Raw genomic sequence first — 11,222 nt, 5'->3', positions numbered from 1 at the left:
AGAGTGTGGAATAGAAATACTTTTGCAGAGAAGGTAAACTGCCCAGTGTAAAAGCAGCACATAGTAGAAGCATTTCCAAATGTTTTAAGCTGTGCACACACTTCTTGCATTTATCACACTATTAGGTTAGTCAAAACACATTTTGGAAGCTGAAATAATAAGTCTGAACAAAGAGCTTAACACAGGGCTGATGCACATTCTCCTGTGGGAATTCAACTAATGTTTTTTACTTAAAGACTTCAACAGTAAAATATTCTAACCAGGAATATCACAGTCCCTAATGCTGTAAATCAAATAAAACATTTGTGAAGGAAAGTTCCTGAATTCCTCACCCAACACTTGTATCAATGAAAAACAATGAGAATAGAACAAATTCAATGTTAGATGTTAATGGAGATGTGTGAGGATCAGATTGCAGACTTTTATTATATAGTATGTAAAAATTCTATAGGAGCCCAGTTTTATTTTTAAATCTCAAGCCTAAAGTTGCACCCAAATTTACATATCTATCACATTTCTTGGATACATTTTTCCATTCTTTTCCTCTTACTCAATGCTCACAAATGTCACAAAATTGGCTTTTAAGGCAACTATAGAGACATTGATAAAATTCTAATAATTCCACTTAAAATGGAATCCTCTGATATGCAGATTTACAAATACATAACGATGATGGCAGTGATACCCCCTCTGGGGCTACTTCTGGTACTTGTCCACTCTATAGAGGCACTGGATTTTCACTGTTCTGTTGTCTACACTGTTGTTCAGGTTAGGGTGGCCAAGAAAACTCAGGATCCAAATTAGAAACAAGCAATAACTTGGCAACACATATGGTTTGTATATTTACATGTAAATATACATGTCCAATGGCTGCATACTAATGACTAAAAAATTAATAGATTTGTCTGTAATTTCTAGAGGGATAGATCCAAAAGGTGTTTGAATTCCCACCAATTAACTTCAGCAATGTAAATAGATGCTAAACATATATCTTTAATAGGCCCAATAAATACTACTATCAATTAATAGAACCCAATCAAAACAGCAGTAAGTTAAATAAGCAAAACATTACACTGAGAACAAAAGTGCTAAATTACTGATATGCTAATGGTCAGTGCTCATTTTCCAGTGGATTAATTTTTTTCATTTATTCATTCAACTAATGCTTGCATTTTCAATATGCAAAGCACTTTGCTAGGTACAGCACTAAGATAAAACATTACAATAATTTCTTTTTTCCATGAGCATTGTGCACACTTGCAAGATTAATGCACACTTATTTAAAAAACTATGCCATGGTTTAAAGACTGTATTGATTTCAGTTGTATTGGTTACAGAAGGTAACCAGCCTGCTCTCTTCATCATAGATGAATGCGAACTTTTCTCCCAAAAGTTCCTCTACCATTGCAGAGTTGGTATACAAGTTGGTTCTCATATGTTGCGATATCTCAGGTTTATTTTTTTTTTCCTTCTGTTTATTTTGGGTTGCTTTGGCCATCTAAGTGTCCTCTCGTTTATCTTCCACAGATGTCTTCCTCTTTAGAGCTATTTCTTGATATGGGTGAACCAGTGGTGGTCCATTTGTTAATCCTATTTTACAAATAAATATCATGCAATAATCACAGCACTTGCTAAATGAATGTAACAATGAAAGAGATTTTGGGTCTGGAGGGTGTACATGCCAAGGAAATAGAAAAAGTGAGTTATTATCATGACCTTTCTATGAACCTTTGATTGACTGGAACTGAATTTTCCAGAAAGGGCATCATCAGTGTATAAACTTCCCCAAAATGTATCCTAATTCATCTTTCCATCTTTACCATCAGCATAGATCAGCATGGATTTGGACCATTTGAAATCCAGCCTGCTTTATTCTCTACCTGCAGATGTCTAGTTTCATTCTCTCCTGGGAATTTTGCATTAGAACCTCAGTCTCCTCTGATTTGTCTCTGCAGTTTGTTTTATAGAATTTGTACAAAGGCACATTCTCTTTTATCTTCTTTAGCTTTCCCAAATTGTTCCTTTAGAATATCCCGTATTTTTATATCAATCTATGTCCAAACAGGAAATGAATGGCATATTTAAACCGGATAATTGAACAAATTTTAATAAAAGAATTGTTTACAAAAAGAGTAAGCAGGATTTGAAGAAACAGCAGGATGGCACAGGATTCCAGGACTAGCAACAGCAAAAAAGCTATTCCTACCCTTGGAGAGTATAGGGGCTGCCCTACAGCCCTACAAGACTAAGTTGAACCAGCAGGAAGCCTGGAGACTAAATACCCTGGCCTCACCCACTTCCCACCCCGATAGTGCCTCTAACTGGTAGAACACAAGAGATGCTCATGAGTGCAGTTCATTCCGGTCACACTCCACACAAAGTTGGAGAATGGATTTAGAGAAGCAAGGAAAAAAAAATACCTCTGAGATGATGTTGAGGTTTGTTTTTTGTTTTGGTTTTGTTCTCGTTTTGTTTTTTTGAGACAGAGTCTCACTCTGTCTCCCAGGTTACAATGCAGTGGTGCTATCACGGCTCACTGCAGCCTCGACCTTAATCAACTGCTTAAGTTGCTTCCACCTCAGCTTCCTGAGTAGCTGGGACTACAAGTCCACATCACCATGTCCACCTAAGTTTTGTATTTTTTGTAGAGACAGGGTTTCACCAGGTCTCCAACTCTTCAGCTCAAGAGATCTGCTGGCCTCACTCTCCCAAAGCGCTGGGATTACAGGAATGAACCGCTGCATCTGGGCTGATGTTGAGTTTTTGTTTGTTTGTTTGTTTTTGGTTTTTGGTTTTTGGTTTTTGGTTTTTTTTTTTTTGAGACAGAGTCTTGCTCTGTCACCCAGGCTGGAGTGCAGTGGTGCGATCTCGGTTCACTGCAAGCTCTGCCTCCCGGGTTCACACCATTCTACTGCCTCAGCCTCCTAAGTAGCTAGGACTACAAGCGCCCACCACCACACCCTGCTAATTTTTTGTATTTTTAGTAGAGACAGGGTTTCACTGTGTTAGCCAGGATGGTCTCGATCTCTGACCTCATGATCCGCCCGCCTCGGCCTCCCTCTTGATTCTTAATCCCTGTTTTTGTGGGGGGAAATGTACCTTTCCACCATTTAACATGAAGCTTGAGGGGTAGCTGCTATCTTTTTATAGATGTGGCCACCTTCCTGGTCACAGAGATCTATCTAAGAGGTGAAGAAGTGACCCAAGCTCAACCAGACATACTGCTCCACTCCTCCAATTCATCTCTTAACACAAGAGGGCTCATCCAAGTCCTTCTCTAGAGTTTATGAACATAGGAGCAGAGAGACTAGCACTGAGTTACTTTCTGGTCATGAGTGTGACAAGCTGAGTCTGAGAGTTCCTGGTGGCCATAATTTCAGTCATCATGGAGGAGTCCAATGTGCGGGAGTGAGGCCTTATTTATTCTTTTGTCTTCACCCTGCTTCCCCCCACAAAAGGAAGCCTACGCATGTGTATTTCCCTTTGCCTGGAAGAATCCTCTCTGGGCCTATTTAATTTCTCCTCCTCTTTCATGTTTCAATTAAAGAGTTACTTCTTCAGGAAGCCCTTCCTTAACTCTCTATCTATAAAAATGAAAATTATGTTTTAACTGAGGAAAACATATAACACACAAGTAAGTAATTTAAATACAGAGTGTCAAATGGTGATGAATGGTACAGAGACAACTTAAGAAAGTAGAGGCCGGGCGCGGTGTCTCACGCCTGTAATCCCAACACTTTGGGAGGCCAAGACGGGTGGAACACCCGAAGCTAGGAGTTGGAGACCAGTCTGGCCAACATGGTGAAACTCTGTCTCTACTAAAAATACAAAAATTAGCCGGCCATTGTGGCACATGCCATCCATGCTCCTCAGAATGCTAAGGCAGGAGAATCACTTGAACCCGGGAGGTGGAGGTTGCAGTGAGCCGTGATCGTGAAACTGCGCTCCAGCCTGGACAACAGAGCAAGACTCTGTCTCAAAAAAAAAAAAAAAAAAGAAAAGAAAAAAAGTGGAGGAGAAAGAAAGGAGCCTTAAGACTAGTCTTTCAGGGATCATTTCTACGGTTCGTTATTAGAACAGAAAGGAGTCAGTACAAAGAGGGGCTGCTATTTTCAATAGGACAGGATGATCAAGAGAATGCCTTCATAAAGTGTCATCTGAGCAGAAATCGGAGGGGGATGGAGTGAGGCATGCAGAAACACCGGGGAAGATCATTCTGTGCAAAGGAGACAGCAAGTCCTGAGGTTCTGAGGCAGGAGTATGGTTGGTACTATCAAAGAATACCAAGGAGGCCAGTGTTGCTAAGTAAAGTGAGGGAGGGAGGGAGGTGGGGGAAAAGATTATAGAGGCAGCAGACAGTCGGATTATATAGGGCCTGGTAGGCCACTCTAAGGACTGCCTTTTACTCGGCGTGAGATGGAGAGCTACTAGAGGATTTGAACAGAGGAGTAAAATGATAAATTTAGGTTTTCAAAAGATTCCTGTGGCTGCTGTTTGGGAGAACAGACTGTCAGGGTCAAAGGTGAAAAGGGGTTAGAAAACTATTGCAGTTACCCAAGGGAGAGAGATGATAGTGATTTCGACCAGAATGGAAGCAGTAACGGTGGTAAGAAATCATCACATGTTGACTGAATGTTGAAGCAAAACCAACGAGATTTGCTGACAGAGATGACTATGGAGCATAAGAGAAAGAAAGGATGTAAGAATGACTCCAAATTTTTTGGCCTGAGCAATTAAGAAGGTAGAGTTGGTCGGGCGTGGTGGCTCACACCTGTAACCTCAGCACTTTGGGAGGCCGAGGCAGATGGATCACCTGAGGTCAGGAATTAGAGACCAGCCTGGCCAACATGGCAAAACCCCGTCTCTACTAAAAATACAAAAAAAATTAACTGAGCATGGTGGTGTGTACCTGTAATCCCAGCTACAGGAGGCTAAGGCAAGAGAATCTCTTGAACCCGGGAGGCGGAGGTTGCTGTGAGCTGAGATGACGCCACTGCACTCCAGCCTGAGCGACAGAGCAGGACTCTGTCTCAAAAAAAAAAAAAAAAAAAAAAGAAAGAAAAAGAAAGAAAGAAAAGAAAAAGAAGATAGAGTTGTCCATAGTGTAATAAGGAAGAATTAAGAATAGAGTAAGTTTTTTGAGGAAAGGTCAGAAGTTTGATTAGAGAAGCCTGTTAGACATGCAAGTAGAAATGTCAAGTGGGCAGTTAAGTCCATGCACCTGGAGATCAGGGGAGAGGTCTGGAATGGAGATGTAAATTGGGAAGCCTTCCACATACATAAGGATAAAATCACCAAGAGAGTGAGTGTGGATAGAAAAAAGAGGAGATCCAGGAAGGAAACCTGAGTTTGCAATATTTAGGACAGAGACAAGGGGGAGGAATTGGTAATGTGACTGAGGAGAAGCAAATGAAGCAGGAATAAAACAGACGGGTAGAGGATTCTAGAAGGCAAGTAAAGAAAGTCTTTCACAGAGGAAGGAGTGATCAACTGCCAAATGCCGCCGAGATGTCAAGAAAGTTAAAAGGCTGAGAATGAACCATTAAATTTAGGAACCTGGAAATAACCAGTGACACTGAGAAGCCAAGTTTCAGAGAAATGTTGACAGCAAATACCTTATTGAAGTGAGTTCAAGATCAACTGGAAGAGGAGCTAACAACGGGGAGAACAGACAACTCTTTTGAGGGGTTTTGCTATAAATAGGAATCAAGAAATGGGGACCACAGCTTAAGCGAATATAGGATCACATGCTTTGTTTATTTACTCTGTCACCCTCCTTTCATCTCAAATCTCCACCACCTCCTCCTCCCTCATCCTCTTTCTGTAATGAACTTACTTCCTTATTCCACTGAGAGAAAATAAAAACCATCAGAAAATAACATTCCCAAGTTGCTACCTCCATATCTAACCTCCTACCTACATCCTTATACACTGAGAGGAAACAAGTTGGTTTGGTTGTATGCTTTTCTGCAGTAATGCTCAGCTGTGCGGTGCAGGAATGGATGAGGAGAAGTGTGGTATGAACCAGGATAGGGGTTTTATTAGGTAAGGATGATGAAGGGTGCTAGAGACAAAGACAAAATAATTTTAAAATTAAAACTGCAATTCTATTCTCTATTACTCCCGCAAGCATAACAAAAGCCCTACTATCAAATCCAGCATCCTACCAGTCCAGTAGGATGGCTCAATCTTGGCAGAGATCCCAAGATGGCAGTTACTGATATTAGCCTTAAAGTATAGAGATACACTCAAAATATGCAGCTTCCTTTGATTATTCATTCTACAACTTTCCTCTATACTTATTCAAATCTTTCCCTTTTCAGCACATATCATCTCTTAGAGTAATGTGTTGTCTATTCCGTATGTAAAGGAGCTTTTTGTTTTATTTAATTACTCGATGGATTAACCTAAATGGTAATGGGAGACTGTTTTTTCATTCTGTACTATTCATCATCTCTGTCACGGTATTCAATTATCTTGTTTCCAGAATGAAGAGCCCCATTTTAGCTTAATCATATTTGGCAGTGCAAATAGTATTTGGCATCCCCAACACAGAAAATATGATCATAGATCATTTTAATGTCCTCATTTTAAGTACTTTTGAACAAAATATCTTATTAGCCATTGAGGAAAGCACATAAGAAGTGTGTTCCCTACCTTCAAGAAACTCTTAACCAAAGATGCAATCTATAGGCTAATTTGGGCTGGACAAACGAGGGGCTGGAAGAGGTAAGAAAGGGCAGGCAGAGAAGAACGAAGAGCAAGGAACAAGATTATCTGACCTCGCTGCTCAAAGACCTGAATTGTAACTGAAAGAAAACACAAAGGATTCAATATCAAAGAACTTCCAAGGCTGAAGGCCTAGACTTTGGAAATATTTAAATGAAATATTTAAACTCGTTTTGTTTCTTAGGCGACAAAAAAAAATTCTACATAAATAAAAAATAAAACATTGTGTTAAACACTCAGTAAATAGTGTGCAAAAATGAGTGTTCTGTTTGGGCAATTCTGTTCAGAGCAGCAACTGCTCTAGGTGGCTAAAACCAATGCGCTTGACAAGCATGCTATCTCCAGGGGCACAAAGCCACAGCTGAGAGCTGAAGCCAAGAGCAAGGGTCTGAACAGACATAAACACCCATTGGACTGAACAGTTTTCTTTTTTTTTTTTTTTTTTTGAGATGGAGTCTCGCTGTGTCGCCCAGGCTGGGGTGCAGTGGCGCGATCTCGGCTCACTGCAAGCTCTGCCTCCTGGGTTCACGCCATTCTCCTGCCTCAGCCTCCGAGTAGCTGGGACTACAGGCGCCTGCCACTACGCCCGGCTAGTTTTTTGTATTTTTAGTAGAGACGGGGTTTCACCATGTTAGCCAGGGATGGTCTCGATCTCCTGACCTCGTGATCCGCCCGCCTCGGCCTCCCAAAGTGCTGGGATTACAGGCTTGAGCCACCGCGCCCGGCCGGACTGAACAGTTTTCTATAATCTTTCTAAATAATCTTTAGACAAGCTTCTATAGACCCCTTAGGACTGGGACCCTAATAAAGTCCATGGCCTATGAAAACTATTTATAAAACTTTTCCGAGAAGGTTATACAAATATATTGTCCCAAGCACTGTGTAACTAAAGTTTTAACCTATTCCATAGGGAATATTCGAGGTTTAACAGATCTTAAAACTATCTTTATATAGGGTAGAGTTTTGCAAAGAAAAAGTCATCAAATTTTATTCTTTAAAAATATTATATACATTGAAATTTGCTCTGATAATTCTGTATCATAATAACAACCACCATTATTTATGTTTGAGACATTGGACAAAAGTACTTTATACATATCATCTCATCCTCACAAAAACATTATAGGACAGGTATTATTATACCTATTTTAGAGAAAAAACATGAGGTTTATATAAGTGAAATGACTTCTCTGTTGTCTCACAATCAGTAACTGGCAAAGCAGGATTCACATTCAAGCTCCCCTGACTATAAAGCCAGTGTACGTTGACCAACCACAAAATGAGAGAGAGAGAGAGAGAAAGAGAGAGAGACAGATACGGGTACAGACACAGACATCTTAAAAGCCCTTGCATTCACCTCTCTGAGTTACCACTTTTCAAAGGCCTTAGTATGGACACCATAAGAATCTGCAATCTGATGCTCAGTGGTTGGCCTCCAAATAGACCAAGACTCTGTCAAATATCACATTTTAAAGCCATTAGCATGTCAAAAAGGATAAAAATTAGTATCAGTGTCTTTGTTCACAATTACTTAATGAGAAAACAGAACATACTGAAAAAGAAAAGTGAAAAGTGTTTCAAGACCAGTTATGCCCTCCCCACTATTTATGGAGCCCAGGATAAACCTCTTGACTGCATTATGATTAAATATCTATGGTTTTCATTTATTCAAACTCACACTCAAGTCATTATTTCTGATATAGAAGCCCTGCCAGTTGACATAAGCTGCCAAGTGGTAGACTAAATTTCAGGTTCACGTTTGGATCTCTGGTGAACCCATAAAAGCTATATTTATGTATGTGATAGACTTGGATTTTAATGGAGAAATGGTTAACATATTAATAAAATGTTCTGCTTAGTAAATACAAGCTAAACTTATACCAACATGGAAAGGTTGCTTTCTCAAAAGAGAAAAAAAAGCAATCATAGCCTAAAGCAGATTATGTGCAGATATGAGGAAATTAAAGCTCAGACGTTAGTTAAAATGAGCAACAAAAATCCATATTTTAAAAATAGGGTTTGGCAAAATATCTCCTAAACAAGGCTCCTAAGAATATAGACTTCAAAATGAAGATAAAGGCTGGAATTCAAGTCTCCATTCTTTGAATGGAGACAATTTTTGAATCTTTTCTTTGAATCTTTGAACAATTCTTTGAATCTTTTCTTCCTTAACCAGGGTAAAGGTCAAACATCAGCATCAAGGAAACTTCTATTTAGGCCTTCATTTTCTCTTCTTTTACTTAAAGTTAATAAAATTTTTGATTTTCCAAGTATTCTTCCAATAGCTGGTTAGATTTCCTGAAGGAAGCTAAGAAAAACCGTTACAAATTTTTCACAAACAAAACATAAGTAAATTTATTTACAGATATATAAAAAAATTCAACAAAATATACCCAGTGTGTATATTACAGATCTGTGCTCCTTAGAAGCTGCGTCCTCAAGAAGAGGTATCAAATTAGACTTGAAAAAGGAGCTGAGGCCTGGAGGCCCATGGATTTACCACTCTAATATTTTATCTCCTGCATTAACAGTTGTAAGAGATACTAACAGTTTGGATCAGGTATGTATTTTTTTGACCTGAGACCCAAGTTCCATATTATTATTAATGTATGCTTAGAAATTCGAGAAGAAATAAAGAAGATGAGTGTCTAGTGTTCTTAGAAAATTACTACTCCATAAAAAATAGAGATTAAAAATCCTGCAGCTGTAGAGCCAAGCTCTTTGCTATGTATACACAGCTTTCTAAATCCCATAAAAATCTCAACATCTGACCCATTTCACTTTTACAAGGGAAGGGGTTGTTATACTGGAAAATATGCGTTAAAATGTGCAGCATTCAGAGGCATTAAACAGTTTTATTTCACATTTGTTTCCTATGTATCCTACATAGGAAACATACATTCCTCTGTTCTATGTACATTGTAGCACCTGCTGCTAAATCTCTACTCTCCGTCAGCTCCCAGCCTTCTCTTTTCAGAAGGGATTAATTTGAGTGTCTTTTTGAATGGCTGAAGTAATGCTGCCATCTCCTGTTTACTGCACAGAATGTAATGAAATTACCCTCAAAAGGACTGAAAGGTAAAATTGGATAAAACTACAAACCAGAGACTGTTGGTTCTTTTGTAAACTTTCTCTAGCCATAGATTAAAAACCAATCTTATTCAAATTGACAGTGTCATAATAATGTTTTAAATTTGATATGTCTTTAAATAAAAGTTATTCTAAAGAAATGTTGGTCTTTATCTAAACATTAAATTGGTACTGCACCTCATTTTTCAGAATATTGCTCTCCTCATGTTACCTACATTTCAGTCGTTCATTTTTAAAATGTAAACATAAAAAAATTTAAACTTTAAAAATAATAACCGCATATATTAAGTTTTAATACTAGCTAAAATGTCCTCAGGAAATGGATTTATCACCAACAATCTCAAATTTAGAATACTCACAGAGAGTATGAGGAAGGCAAAAGTTAACCAAAACAATAGAAATCACTGTCTTATTTTGAAATTTTACCAAAGCAGATACAAATAATACACTAACTAAAAAAAAATAAACTTTAAAAAAACATTTTTACCTCCAACTCTTAGAATCTGAAAATATATCCACTAGGAAAGTCCATGTCTTCAAAATACATAGATTTTATTTTGCTCTTATTCTTGCTATAAATCTATTGGGCATTAATGTGATCATATTCCCCAGGTTTTTGTGAATGGGAGTAGTATTCTAGTTGAGGATGAGAATCTGTGTCTTGGGCTGACTTGTTAAACAGATCCTTAAGAGATATTCTCTTTTCCAATTACAAACATCAGCATTCTGCTGACAGGGTCTCAGAAGAAGTGTACTTAACCCAGTATTATATTTAAAAGCCCAATTCCCTTTACAATCAACTATAGGTAGCAACACTCCTCATTTAAAGTTATTATAACCTCTTCTAAAAATTAATTCTCATTTGTTTATTTCATGGCAAGGCAAAGCAGCTAGCTGTAATCTTTTATAAAATATACCCTCATCATACACTTCCAGATTGGTTTTCTTCAAATCACTATTTTCTGGACAAATAGCTCCCCTTCCCTTCCCTTTTCTTTAAAGGTGTCTCCTTGGCCCTATTAATTCACCTGTGTTGCTCCCCTACTGAAGGCTTGATAAGACTCAGTGTTGTAAATCCCTCTTTCTGGAGAATTCACCATGCTGAACCACTGTTGTTGGTCTGGATAATATGGAGTAAGTAGAGATCAGGAAAATATTGCACAGTTTTTGCACAGCAAAACTCAAAGTGCAGAGCATTGAAAATGAATGACTTATGGAAGACTATGTTTGTACATTTGAAAGTTAGCTTTGTATAAACAGTTTTTTTTCCAAATCTCTACATGCCTCTTGTGGAAGCTACCTACCAATTTATAAAATATATTTCTTCAGGGCCAGGCGTGGTGGCTCAAACCTGTAATCCCAGCACTTTGGGAGGCTGAGGCAGGTGGATCACAAGGTCAGGA

This window comes from Macaca mulatta, chromosome 4 (assembly GCF_049350105.2).
Source record: "Macaca mulatta isolate MMU2019108-1 chromosome 4, T2T-MMU8v2.0, whole genome shotgun sequence".
Lineage (NCBI taxonomy): Eukaryota > Metazoa > Chordata > Mammalia > Primates > Cercopithecidae > Macaca > Macaca mulatta.
Note: the sequence above shows the minus strand (reverse complement) of the source record.